The sequence below is a fragment of the Lissotriton vulgaris genome, chromosome 9, assembly GCF_964263255.1.
Source record: "Lissotriton vulgaris chromosome 9, aLisVul1.2, whole genome shotgun sequence".
NCBI lineage: Eukaryota > Metazoa > Chordata > Amphibia > Caudata > Salamandridae > Lissotriton > Lissotriton vulgaris.
This window is the reverse complement of record NC_141697.1, coordinates 199,588,210-199,603,507: the sequence shown is the minus strand read 5'-3', so window position 1 is coordinate 199,603,507 and position 15,298 is coordinate 199,588,210.

Genomic DNA, 15,298 nt, shown 5'->3' with positions numbered 1-15,298 from the left:
GAAAAAGCCACTAACAATTTCTTGAGAGCAGATAGTGCACATCCTCACAATGTAACTAATGAGAAACCTTATGGTGAGATGATCAGGGGCAGAAGAAATTGCAGTGAAGAAAGATATTTTAACATTTGTATATATGGTCCGAAAGTAGATTGAAACTGAGAGGTTATGGAGAGCAGGTTCTAAAACAAGGAGAGAAAAGAGTTTGGAATATACAATGCTCCAATACATTAGTTAGGAGAGTGAAAAACAGTCAGGCAGAAAGACTCAGCTTTGTTTCTACTGTACGTGAGAATCATTAATTTATTTTCAAAATTCTAAGCAATAATTGGTCTCTATTGAGGGGTGTTCCAGGACTGACAGACAGTATATATGGGAGACCTAACATAACAACGTGGAGAAGTGTGGTTCACTGGTTAGAGGAGGCAGACCTGGAAGCAGAGGTCAGCCCGGGACCAGGGTTCAATTCCCAGCTCGGCGGTGTCTTGAGTCCTAAAATGTACAATTCTCGCTCCGGTGCCTACTCAATTCATGAGTTCACACTCTGCGTCTCTGAGCAATAGCTTGCTTAATCTCCACAACGGCCCCTCGTGGAGGGATGCCTGGCTTTCACCTTGCGGATACCCTGCCGGGATATCTCGCAGGGGAATACCAGGACGGGTTCCCTAAGCAAGCTCTTAGAAACCAGTGGTGATTTGCGCTATATAAATACATGCACATTTACATTTATAACATACAGAAAAGGACTGGCCATTGGGGATAAATCATGAGAAATTATCTAAGACCTGTGGACTAATGGAAATTGGTTACCACCATAACCAATGGGATATTTTTACGTGTGGCAATTGAATAGCTTGTAGCTTTGGTTTGAACAAAATGAAAACGTTTTCATACAACACTAGTAGCACTTACTACAATAAACAGTTCATTAATTGTAACAAAGTTTTTATTTTTTATGTGATTACGTGTAATTGTTCCAAGATTTATGTAGGAAGTACAAAGGGACAGCTGAAGCTGAGAATCCAAGAACATAGCAGATCAGTTTGTAGTGATGATGAACGATCACCCTGAGCTCAACAAATAAAGGAGAGTCATCTGTACAATTGTAGTTTCAAATTTCATGGCATCCAAAGAGTAGATAAGGTAGAAGGAGGAGGGGATAGGATTTTGAAACACCAACAAGAAGAGACTTAATGGATTAATCATTTGAGGACCGTTCAGTTAGGTTAGAACATTGAAAACTAGTTTAAGTACTTTCTCTGTTCATAGGTATACTGGCGTCTTTCCATGGTCGGAGTATCATATAGGTAGTTTGTGGTCATTGAGTATGCCCATAGAGTTAAGTTGGTAATTGGATGGGTTATTCACTATTGGCTTACAGGGTATATATGATATTCTGTTTGGTCAAAAGGTGTGATAAGGACAAGGTGGTTTCTTTGAACAATTGTTTCATCATTGGTTAAAAGGGAACATATGATGGGGATACAGCTACCCCTAGAACACTTAAGATACATTTGATTTTTGGATTAGATGGGCAACTGTTTACATCGATTAAACTTTCCTTGGGATGATAATGCAATGTGAAAATTGCCAGTACTGGGGGTAAGGATGCAGAAATATATACAGAGATATTAAAGATATAGTCATATTGCTTACATACTGTATTGGTAAAACATTGATGAGATATTGAAGTTTGAATTAACACTGTTGAGTTCTAGAGCTTGTTTGAAGTGTTTAAAATTATTGTCCGACTTACTGACCAATTGGCAGCTTTGATTCAAAAGAATTGCTACTGATTTTAATAGCAAGCACTTGATAGATTGATTTGTTTGATGGACCGGAGTGTGAACTTCACACGTATTCAGTCCAACTTAGATGTGATATTTTGGAAAGTTTAATAAGAAGCACTTGATAGTTGGATTGGTTAGGTGGACAGGAGTGTGAATTTCACACGTATTCGGTACAACTTAGATGTGATATTTTGAATGAACACCGTTAAGGTAAAGAGCCTGTTATTTTCTGCTCAAGAATATAATTGCCCCATTGACTGACCAATTGGCTGCTTTCAATCTACATCCGCTGACATTAGTAGCTAGAATTTGATAGGTGGATTGGTTTGGCGGACGAGAGTGGAAACAATGCATTTACTCATTTTGTTAAACAAGACCCTATTGGTTAATATATAACCTTGACATTTATTGGCCAGGTAACAGGCCGTAAAGGATGATCATATGTTTTGGTTTATGTGCACCCATTTTCAAGTTCAAGTTCAAGTTCGGGCATTTGTATAGCTCACTACTCACCCAGAGGGTCTTAAGGCGCTTGGGGAAGGGGTTCATTATTTGTCGAATAGCCAGGTTTTAAGTTCTTTTCTGAAGGAGTTGTGGTTCTGAGTAAGGCGGAGGTGGGTGGGGAGTGAGTTCCAGGTCTTGGCAGCAAGGAAGGAGAATGATCTGCTACCCATGGTGGATTTTCGGATGCGCCGGACTGCGGCGAGGGCTTGATTGGACGATCTTAGTTGGCGGATGGGTTTGTAGAAGGACAGTCGATTGTTGAGGCATTCGGGTACTAGATTGTAGAGGGCTTTGTGTGCGTGGGTGAGAAGGCGGAAAATAAATCTTTTGTTGACGGGAAGCCAGTGGAGGTCTTTTAAGTATCCGGTGATGTGATCTTGGCGAGGGATGTCTAATATGTCTAATATGAGTCTCGCTGATGCGTTTTGGATGCGTTGGAGTTTTTTCTGTAATTTTGTGTAGAGGGTGTTTCCATAATCCAGTCGACTCGTGACCAGTGCGTGGGTGACAGTCTTTCTTGTCTCGAGGGGGATCCAGCGGAAGATCTTTTTGAGAATGCAAAGTAAGTTGAAGCAGGAGGATGAGACTGCGTTGACATCGAGAGAGAGGAGTCAAGGATGAAGCCAAGGTTACGTGCATGGTCTGTGGGAGTGGGTGCTGTGCCCAAAGCGGAGGGCCACCAAGAGTCGTCCCATGCAGAGGGGGAAGATCCTAGGATGAGCACCTCGGTTTTGTCTGAGTTGAGTTTTAGGCGGCTATGTTTCATCCATTTGGCTACTTCTTTCATGCCTTCGTGAAGATTGGTTTTGGCGGTGTTGGGGTCTTTGGTGAGGGAGAGGATTAGCTGGGTGTCGTCGGCGTAAGAGATGATATTGAGGTTGTGTTGACGTGCAATGCAGGCAAGAGGACTCATGTAAACATTGAAGAGGGTGGGACTGAGTGAAGATCCTTGTGGTACGCCACAGATGACTTCCGTGGCCTCTGAGTTGAATGGGGGGAGTCGAACTCTTTGAGTTCTCCCAGCGAGGAATGAGATGATCCAGTCCAAGGCTTTTCCTTGTATGCCGATGTTGCTGAGGCGTTGTATGAGGGTGCTGTGGCAGACTGTGTCGAAAGCGGCAGAGAGGTCGAGTAAAATGAGGGCCACTGTTTCTCCGTTGTCAAGTAGTGTTCGGATGACGTCAGTCGCTGCGATGAGGGCGGTTTATGTGCTGTGTTTGGCTTAAAACCCTGATTGAGATGGATCAAGGGAGTTGTTGGATTCAAGGAAGGCGGCGAGTTGGCTATTGACGGCTTTCTCAATGACTTTGGCCGGGAATGGGAGGAGGGATATGGGTCGGTAGTTTTTAAGTTTCGAGGGGTCTGCTGTGGGTTTCTTCAGAAGGGCGCTGAGTTTGGCGTGTTTCCAGCTATCTGGAAAGGTGGCAGAGTTGAACGAGCAGTTGATGACGTCACGGAGATGGGGTGCGATGATGGAGTCAGCTTTGTTGATGATGTAGTGGGGGCAGGGGTCGGTTGGCGAGCCAGAGTGAATTGAGTTCATTTGAGGGTGGTTTCTTCAGTGGTGATTGGGTTCCAATTGTTAAGGTTGTTAGTTGGCGGAGTAGAATCAGAGGGGGTGGGGGGGCTGATCACTGGGAGTATTCTCGAAGCTGTTGTGAATGTCGGCAATTTTGTTGTAGAAGAAGGAGGATAGCGCATCGCAGAGGTCTTGGGAAAGAGTGATGTCGTTAGATGCAGCGGTGGGGTTGGTGAATTCTTTGACGATGTTGAAGAGTTCCTTGCTATTGTGAGAGTTGTTGTCGAGGCGATCCTTGAATGCTGATTTCTTGGCGGATCGAATCAGTTGGTGGTGTTTGCAGTTGGCTGCCTTGAGGGTGGCCATGTTGTCGGTGGTTGGGTTTTTTCTCCATGTTTTCTCCAGGGTGCGGCATAGCTTCTTGGATTTTTTAAGGTCATCGTTGAACCAGGGAGCCTTTTTGCTGGCTGATTTGATCTAGTGCTTTTTCAGGGGTGCTAATTCATCAGCACTGTGGGTGATCCATTGCTTGAGATTGGTGGCCGCTTGGTTTGGGTCCAGAGAGAGGGAGGGAGGGTTTTGGTTTAGTGATGTGAGGAGTTGGTCGGAGGTGATTTTGTTCCAGTTTCTCCGAGGAATAGGTTGTGGGCGGTTGTGGATCAGGGTGGTTTTGTAGCTGAAGTGAACACAGCTGTGGTCCGTCCAATAGAGAGCTGTGGTACGATCGAGGGAGATATGCTTGCTGGAAGTGAAGATAGGGTCGAGTGTGTGTCCGGCAGCATGGGTGGGGGTGTCAACGAGTTGTTAGAGTCCGAGGTTGGCCAGGTTGTCCAGAAGGGTGGTGGTGTTGCTGTCGTGTTTGTTTTCACGGTGGTAGTTGAGGTCTCCTAAAAGAATGTAGTTCTCGGAGGAGAGGGCATGTGGGCTGACGAAGTCCGTGATGTCATCGCTGAATTGAGTACGGGTACCTTGGGGCCTGTAGATGAGGGTGCCTCTAAGTGTGGTCCTGGGGTCGGTGTGGATCTGGAAGTGGAGATGTTCGGAGGTTGCAAGATTATCGTCGGAGCTGGTCGTGATTTTGATGGTGTTCCTGTGGATGATGGCGATGCCTCCTCCTGTTTGATTGATGCGGTCTTTTCGGATAATCTTGTAGGCGTCCGGTATGGCTATGGCGATGTCGGGTGCTGATGATGTGTTCATCCATGTTTCTGTGAGGAAGGCGATGTCCGGTGACGCAGTGTCGAGTAGGTCCCAGAGTTCAGGTGCGTGTCTGTGGACCGAGCGGGTGTTCAGCAGGATGCATTTCAGGTGGTTGGAGTCGGAGCTGTGTGTGGAGGAAGTGGGTTTGGCGAGGGTCCTGAAGCAGTTGAACTTGCAGGAGAGGCAGGCGAATGGGCCGTGGGTACGTCCTGGGATGGCTTCGCAGCATAGTGGTGTGCGTCCGGGGTTGAGGGCTAGGAGAGTTGTGGCATCATATGTGACTCTAGAGGGTTGGGTGCGGCGGGGACCACGGGGACAGGCGCTGGGCGCGGTTCAGGCGCGGACGGGCGTAGACGGCCTTCCCTTTGGCGAACCTTCGGCGCGACCGCAGTGCGTGAACGCTGAGCGTAGGTCCATCTGTCCATAAATGGATAGTGGAGGGGGGCGGAGCGTGGGAGGGTCAGCTGGGAGGCGGGAGCTGGGAGGAGACACGGGGACAAGGTAAACACAACACCAACAGCAAAATGGCGGTAGGGTAGCGTGAGATAAAGCAGGGGCACAGTCGTCGTGCAAAAATGCCTAAATTCAGTACAAGCGCAAATTAATTAATTATTTTACCGCTATGCAGGAGCACTGAGTACAAATAAATTAATAAATCATTGCAAACGATACCAGGCGCTATGAAATCGCTGAGGCACTTTTTCTGGGCAGGCAGGGAGCGAGGAGGAGCGAGTGGGAGCGACCGCTGAGTACCAGATCCAGACGGTCACAGAGGCAGAGGAGGACGGGGCCTACGGAGCGATACTAGTGTGTGGGAGGGTCAGCTGGGAGGCGGGAGTGGGGAGGAGACACGGGGACAAGGTAAACACAACAACAACAGCAAAATGGCGGTAGGGTAGCGCGAGATAAAGCAGGGGCACAGTCGTCGTGCAAAAATGCCTAAATTCAGTACAACAAGGGGTGGTGAGGGACAGAGTCTCTGAATTAAGCAGAAAGCTCTCACCCAGTCAAGAGATCAGGGCTAGATCCAACACCGTTTTTTTAGCTCACTGCACCATCCCAGTTTCAGAACCTGGCTGTATGCAAATTAGTCTGTTCCTGTCCCAGTGCATGATGGGAACAGGGCAAACCAAACTACAAAAGCCAATTCTTACACTGGGAAGGAAACAAGCTCTCGGGGACCGGTTTCTGGCATTACAGCCGTCTTCGGCCCGGTTTGCTTGAATCCTGATGGTGCAATGAGCAAGGGTCTCACATCTGAGAATACCCTTCCACGCTTAGGGTGGACAAAAATATTTACAACAAGGGGTGGTGAGGGACAGAGTCTCAGTACAAGCGCAAATTAATTAATTATTTTACCGCTATGCATGAACACTGAGCACAAATAAATTAATAAATCAATGCAAACGATACCAGGTGCTATGAAATCGCCAAGGCATTTTCTCTGGGCAGGCAGGGAGCGAGGAGGAGCGAGTGGGAGCGACCTCTGAGTACCAGATCCAGACGGTCACAGAGGCAGAGGAGGACGGGGCCTACGGAGAGATACTAGTGTGTGGGAGGGTCAGCTGGGAGGCGGGAGCGGGGAGGAGACACGGGGACAAGGTAAACACAACAACAACAGCAAAATGGCGGTAGGGTAGCGCAAGATAAAGCAGGGGCACAGTCGTCGTGCAAAAATGCCTAAATTCAGTACAAGCGTAAATTAATTAATTATTTTACCGCTATGCAGGAGCACTGAGCACAAATAAATTAATAAATCAATGCAAACGATACCATGCGCTATGAAATCGCCGAGGCACTTTCTCTGGGCAGGCAGGGAGCGAGGAGGAGCGACAATACAAGTGAGTGCTCAAGATCTGATTAGCCTGAAGTTTTGATTACTTTTTATGTTTTTTTATTTTTATGTTGGTTATGTGTCTGAAAAATAGGGGATTGAATGTTGGTTTAGTATTGACAAAATATTGAGTATTGTTCATAAGGTGTCAGCAGCTAATGATTTTTGCAAAAATACATCTTTTTTGCACTCTATTGAGGGGTGATCGACATTCTTAGCATGTGGGTCATACACAAAAATGTTTTTGTCTACAAGCTAACTTTTGATAGTAGCTTGTTATAATTGTTATGTAGGTAGATTGGGGTGTATATTATTTAATCAATGGATGTTGTGGATAGGTTTTGTTTCATTTTGGTAAAACTATGTTGTCTTTTTAGTTGAACAAAAATAAATGATTTTCCAATTTGGAGAAAGGAGGGTTAAAACGAATACAGTGGAATTGAACATGGAATAATTGATGACGTACTTTGAATGTAAGTAGCTTATATATGTCAGGATTTTATAATTTTTTTCGTAATGTGACTGAAATAATATTGCGCAGATCCTAAACTATTATGTTCTACATTTCATACAGACTATCATCTGGTATCCATTTATTATCAACGCACGGTTAAGCTAGAGCAGATACACCTGATAATGATCATTTACTTATAAGTGAGTTTTAAGGAAAATGATTATACTAATTGGCTCATGAAAATTGATTAACTGCTGACAGGTGCTGCTGACAGTACAATTAAAATCAGTTCCTTTTTTTACTTTGAATTTTATTGAATCTCATAAAACTCCAACTTTCTGATATTGTTGGTATTTTAGGGTAAGCAAGAGGCGTTAACTTTAATTAAGGAATTTGTGTGTAGGTGACTAACCAATCATGGTACACTAATCTGAATTTCATGGATTCATTTAAGCTACATTGCTTGATGTATAGTCAATTCATTATAAGTTGTATGTAAAACTAATTTAAACCAACTGATTTAAACTGTGTTTTCAATACGCATCAATGTTCTCGATGATTGTTTAATGTACATATGTCTTAGTTATATAGGTGAAGTCATGGTCTGTTTGTATTAATTATTTGGGTGTCAATGTATGAAATTGATGTAAATGATTAAGATTGCAAAAATGTATATATGTAACAAACATCTGATCAAATTATTTTGTTTATGTTTTAATTGATTCAGCCATGATAAGTCCGCAAGGATGAAACACATTGGCTGGACTGATTGTTTGTTTTCATCTACAAAAGAACGGAAATAAATCAATATTTGTTGCGTCAAGATTACGTGACTCCTATGCATCACTAATTAATTTTACTGTGATTTTGAATTGAATGGTTTCTAAATTTGGTCTATATTAATCATGATGTTTGGGTATTATTAGTGATGGAAATGTGCAGTATAAAAGTGTTTATGGATACTATGACATAGCGCTTTACTATCAAAGAAAATATACGTTTAGATAATAGATGCTCCTGTCCTGTAGGTGTTAAAAAGTTACGTTTAGTGGTTCGTTGGCAGTAGGATCATAAACAGTTGAGTGTCTGGATTCAGCTATTAATAAATAATGATGAGTACTAGTGTGACTCTCCTATAGCCTTACTGTCTTTGCTTGTCCTGTAAAATTGTATATAACTCACTACATAAATAAGTATTTTTTTATCATAACTATCTTTATCTACATTTGCTTCACTATTGAATTAATTAAAAGGAAAAATAAATATAAAATGAAATGAATTAGCTTAAAGTACATCAACACTTGAAAGTCTGAGTTTATCAAATACAACTTAAATCTAGAATTATTACCTTCCTTATACATATATACCTTCCATGTACTTAAGTATCTTTATATTTATTAACTTACTCCTAATTCAGCATCTCCAATGCACTACCCGATATCTCTACCTATACCTCTCTCAAAATGTCCCCTACCTCCACTCTCTGGGTCGTCCAAAACCCCATTATTCTACTATAATCCCCAAAATAACCGTCTCTAGACACTTCGCTCCTAAACTGCTTCTTGCCTTAACTCAAATCTATTGTACCATTCGGATCTTTCAAATAATCCTTTCTATATCTCACTCAATATTCCACTTCTAGAGACTCTTCCCACTTCCTTTCCCCTTTACTAACTCAAACCACTCCCTAATGCTATGAATTCCATATAAGCACTTTCTAGATCCCTCCCTTGTCTATCCCTGCACTATTTTTGTCAATTCAACTAACAGACTTACATGTCCACAGCTCAAATCAATTTCAAATTTCCCTCTACTAATTCACCACTAATCCTTTTTGGGTTCCGGAGATACATGCTGTGTGCCCAAAAGCACGTCAATGCCTCTTCAGGGGTAGTAAGCACTATATAAATAAAATACAATTACAATTAAGGCAGCTCCAGCAGATCTCCCTTAAAAGAAGAAACAGAATTTGCCAACATCAGCCAGTTAGAACATCAACATGTAATAAACCATCTCAAAATCTTTGTTCATGACCTACTGTAGTGTTAATGATATGCTGCAGAGTAAATCTGAGTTAGAATATCCATGTGGAACTCTAATTGTCCTGATCTGAAGGCTATGTGTAGAGCCTCATTACTGTTGAAGACAGCATTGTGCAAGCTGCTGTTTTGCTGAGGAAATCAACTTTCAATAAATCAACTGGACACACACACATCTTGTTGTGTGATTACTACATTTTCTAGCGATGAGTTGTATCTGCTCAGGGGACAGATTGGAAGATGTCCTCACCCCTGGTCTAAAAAACATTTTGAAATGAGTGATCTACTCTACGGTAGAATCGTTTTCAACTCGTAGAAATTTGATCTGTCATTGAAGTAATTCTAAAATCAGAAGGAATTTTAAAGATTTTAAAGATATTCAGTAATATTAAAGTAGAGCAAAAGATAAGGCCCTTGTTTGTGGAACCATTGGAAGTAATGCACTCGAGATGTGTGAGTACAAGAGCATGAGTGCAAGCGTTTCAAGTTCAAGTGTGAGATACGCCCCTAGCGTATGACACGCAAGAGCACAAGAGCAAGAGTGCACCACAAGCATTTCAAGTTGAAGCACGAGATATGTCATGAGCGTATGACACGCTGTAGGGGTTTAAGAAATCTGAGCTTGAGAACGCCGTAAACCATTAATGCAAAGTATGCCATAGGCATCAAATTAAACGCATGCCCACGGAAATCTTTATTCACCGATAAGTACAACATCCTTCGGGCACAACATTGAGTGCCAGTGCCACATTTCTTTGGTTACATCTTCATTACAAAAGAAAAGAAAATGTACTTACTCTTTCTCCTGTGTCATATAAAGCCGCATCTGTTTCTTTCCTGTTCCTGCAGCAATGAAGAGTGAATTCGAAGAAAAGGGAAGAAAAGGGGAGGGAAGTTACATATCCAGAAATAGAAATAGGACAAATATATCCACAAACAAAGCGGAAGGACTAGAAAGTTGAATGAAGTAACATCTATGCAGAACATAAGCTTGCACATGAAACTGAAATAATGTATTATTTTAGTTCAGTGATATAGTTTAGTTCATTACTTTTTTGTTTTAGTTCTTTGATTTAATTAGTTGTTTTAGTCTATTGTTTTTATTACTATTGCAGCCATTGTACATCAAAATGTCTGATCAAGCTATGGCGTCACCACCAACCTTTTTAGCCCCACCTGGTTCACCACCTATTCCGTGGGAACAATGGAAGAAATTATTTTTCACTTACATGTTGGCCATAGGTGGTAATAGATATGGTCCTGTTAGACGCCAAGCTGTTTTCCTACATCTTTTGGGAGTTGAAAGGAAAAGGTTATATGAGAATCTACCAGAGGTTTCTTTAGGGATGGGAGATGAGCAACCAATCAATGTTTATGAAATGTCACACACATGACAGATGCACAGTTTATTTATAAAATTAATATGGTAATGGAACAACAAAAGTTCTTTCCAAAGACTCAATTTTTAGCACTTATGCAGCAGCTCTAGGAGGGTTGTCTTTAACTTGTAAATTTGAACACTTACATAGCTCTCTCATTAGGGACCAGATTGTAAGGTGTACAAATGAGAAATGAGTAAGGAAAAAATTGTTGCCAAAGGATCTCAGCCTTGAGGAAGCTATTCAGGTTTTCAAGGGCATGGAGCCAGCTTCTATGTGGTTAAAGGTAATGGACTCTTCTGCCAAAGTTGGTCACAAATTTGAAGAGGAGTGTGCCCCTATTCTTGAAGTGCAAAAGCCACCTAGTGGAAACATGATAAAGAGTACTACTGGAGAGATGAAAAAAGATGTGTCCAATACTGGAGGAAGGAAGGATACTTGGATGAGAGAAATCAAATGTTTTAGATGTGGAGCCCCTGGACATATTGCTACTAGTTTTAAATGTGCATCAAGAGGGATTGTGTGTTGTAATTCTGGGAAGAAAGGACATTTTGCTAAATGTGTAGAACAAGATCTTGCTTGATCAATGCTAGTGTTAAGGAGATTGCAGATGTATGTGAAAATGTTACCAACGTTTTCTTGACTATCATGAAGAAAAATGTGCCGCACGAGTTTCTACCAATGCTGCACATGTGAAGGAATTCAATGGTGTGAAAAAAGAAAGTGATGGAAAATTAGAAAAGCCACATTATGTTGTGTGTCTAGATAAGTTGCAAGTGAAAATATTAGTGGATTATGGAAGTATGTGTACCTTAGTGTAGAAGGATTCATTATCTAAAATTCTGTACGACAATTGGGTTTTGCCTGACATAAATGCTGTTTGGTATGGTGGAAAAAGGATAGACATTTTTGCTAAGGTAGATAATTATTTAATTTAAGGGACAGGTAGGTACATGGCCGGGTGTAATTAACTAATTTTAGTTCTAACCTTTTCGGTTGGCGCCACCAAAAAGATTTGGGTATTATTTTAAATCCTAATGCTGAAAACCTTGTCATGTTATCAGTACCTAACATGCAAGAGGTGAATTCTGTGGATACGTTTAATGAGTGGGTGGTAAGAAAATACCCTCTTTTGTTTAAGAATGACCTGGGTCTACTTACAGGATTTTCCCATAAGATAATTCTTAAGAAGGAAGCAGTTCCAGAAGTACACAAGGTACAGAATGTTCCTCTTCTTATGAAGGAGTCTTTACAAGGAGAATTAGAAAAATTGCTGAATTAAGGAACAATTGAGCCAATAAAATCCTCAGAATGGTTAGCTCCAATCGTTGTGGCTCCCATCGAAGGTGTTAAGATCAGATTATGTATTGATTTAAGAGACCTCAATGGGAATATTTGGGTTGACAGACAACCACTTCCTAATATTGGGAAACTGTTGTCAGCTGTGTCTTGGAGGGAAATATTTACTGTAGTGGATATGTCAGGGGCGTATCACCAAATTAATTTGCACAAAGATTTCCGGCACCTAAAGTCCTTTGCCACCCAATGAGGTGTTTTTCGTTATTTACAAATGCCTTTTGGACTAGCATCAAAGAGTGATGAAACAAGTTTTTGATGGAATGCAGAACGTGTGGTACTTCCAGGATGATATTATGATAGCTGTAAAAAGATGAATCACATCATGATGAGTTGCTTGAGAAAGTGATGGAGCATTTGGATCAGTGTGGATCAGCTTGGGTTGACTGTTAAATGAGAAAAATGTCAATTCAGGAAAAAAAAATTACTTATCTGAGACATGAGATACCTGGTGATGGAATGCACCCCAAGCAAAGTATTGTCCAAGGAATTAGTGATGCACCGTGTCCTGAAAATAAGGATCAACTTAAATCTTTTCTTAGACTTGCCGAGTATTGTCCAAGAACTTTAGTGAAATAGTAGAGCCTTTGAAATTACTAATGGAAATGATGTGGTATTTGAGTGGAATGATGTGTGTGGAAAGGCATTTCAACAAATCAAAGAAAGTATCACACAATATCCTTCTCTGGGTCACTTTGAGGTAACAGCTAAAATGTAGTTGATGAATGATGCTAGTGGTTTGCTACTAGGAGCTGTTTTGACTCAGGTGGTGAATGTCAAGAGAAGATCATTGGTTTTGCTTCCAGGATGTTGCAAGGAGCTGAACGGTCTTACTCTGTAATTGAAAGAGAGGATCAAGTGTGTTGCTGGGGCATCAAACATTTCAAATATTTTCTCTGGGGTATGCCTTTTAGAGTTAGAATGGACCATAAGCCACTGGTGCATTTGTTCAAGGATGGCAGAAGGTTGGAAGGTGGTGTTGCTCCTAGAATTTCAAGGTGGATATTATCAGTCATAGAATATAATTTTGAATTGGAGTACTTGAAAGGATTGAAGAATGTAGTGGCAGATTGTCTTTCTCGTCTTCCGACTAAAAAAGATGCAACTGAAATGGTTGATGTTGAGATTGATGTGAACAATGAGTGTAGAACACGTGAATGCATGGCACTAAGAAAAGAAGAATGGGAGGTTGCTATGGAGAATGACTTGGATTTAGAAAAAGTGAAGGAGGACATTAGGGAAGTTTGGCATTGTGATGTACGCCATAATGATCAGATGGAAAAATGTTGGGGAGTCAGGGAGGAACTGAGTACCTTGGATAACAAGGTCATTAGGAGAAATCCTATAATTCCCCCTACAGTACTTTGTGATCAGATTGTTCACTTAGCACATGAGGGCCATCCTGGGAGAAACACGACAAGGGAAGTATAAGACAAACTTATTGGTGGCCGAAGTGGGATAGTATGGTGGAGGACGCTGTGAAGCATTGTTGTACGTTTGCAAATAGCGATATAGTTAAAATGTTGAGACAACCACCATTGAAATGTATTGAGATATCTGCAAGACTTTGGGAGAGGTTAGCTTTGGATTTTCTTGGTCCTATAAATAAATAGGGTACCGAAAATAGGTGTATCATGGTGCTGGCTGATTGCCATTCTAAGTGAATTGTGTTCAAACCCATGTGTACAATCAATTCCAAGAGTATGATGGAATTCCAGGAAGACGTTTTACTGGAAGAGGGGTGCCAAAATGCATTGTATCAGATAATGGAGTACAGTTTGTTTCACAAGCAATGTAGGAATTTATGGAGAAGTGGGGAATTGTTCATGAGAGTTTGGCTTTGTTCAGACCACACGCTAATGGATTGGTCGACAGAATCAATTGCTTAATTATGGACAACATACAATTGTCATTGGCCAATTGATTATCCTGTAAATAGGAATTGAAGAAGTTGTTGTGGGCACACAGGACTACTCGTAACCCTTTAACTGGTATTTCTCCTTTTGTTTCTTTGAAGGGTAGAGAACCTGGGAGGAAAGTGAATCTTGTGTGGTTGGTTGCCAAAGATTGTGTGTGGGTTGATCATGAAGCCATAAAAGCTGGTGTCACAGTAAAACAGAAGTGTGCAGAAGAGTAATACAATGTAAAGACCAGTGTGAAGGAACCAAACATTATGATGGGCGACTGGGTTCTTACGAGGAAGTGTGGAATGGTGCTAAAGGGAGACAGTAACCTTTCCACTCCATTGAAAGTCATAGAGGTTAGGCGTAATGTGGTTGTTTTGAAAATGGAACTGGTGGAAGTGTTGGAAATGTTTGCAAAGTTGCTGAACGTTCGGGGTAAAGTTATTATGATCATTTTGCATGATATACTTGTTTCCCTGGTACCTTGACGTTTTCAAGGTCATGTTATTTACAATTTGTTTTTTAATTGTTTTACACTGAATTTCTTTTCTTCTGTTTTCTTATAAGGGTAAAGATGTGGAGTGTTAATATATGCTGCAGAGTAAATCTGAGTTAGAATGTCCATGTGGAACTCCGATTGTAGAGCCTCATTACTGTTGAAGACAGTGTTGTGTAACCTGCTGTTTTGCTGAGGATATCTACTTTAAATAAATCAACTGTACACACACACATTGTTTTGTGTGATTACTACACATACATTTTGCTATTGTAGTCTTACTACACTTCTATATAGCATAATAGTGGCCCCACAGAATGCTTGAACATATCTAAATAGCAGTTATTTATATACTCATTGTCTGATGCATTAAATAAACAAAAAGACACACAATTGATGGACGGAATGCAGAACAAATCAAGAAAATTCACCCCCAGTCAAGAGATCTGGGTTAAATCCATCATTCTTTTGCTCACCATGTCACCCAGGTTTAGACCTGGCCATATGCAAATCATTTGTGACCCTGTGCCTCATGGGAACAGTCCAGCCCGAACTGCCAAGCCAGGTCCTCCCTGGACCAGAAACATGCTTCCTAGAACAGGTTTCAGGGTTTCACCCCTCTTCAGCCAGGATAGCTTGATTCCGGTGGCACAGTGAGCCCAGGACCCACATCTGGGCATACCTGGCACATTTAGGGCGAGAAATCAAAAGACACACAATTAATGGACGGAATGCAGAACAAATAAAGACATTCACCCCCAGTCAAGAGATCTGTGTTAAATCCATCATTCTTTTGCTCACCATATCACCCCAGTTTAGACCTGGC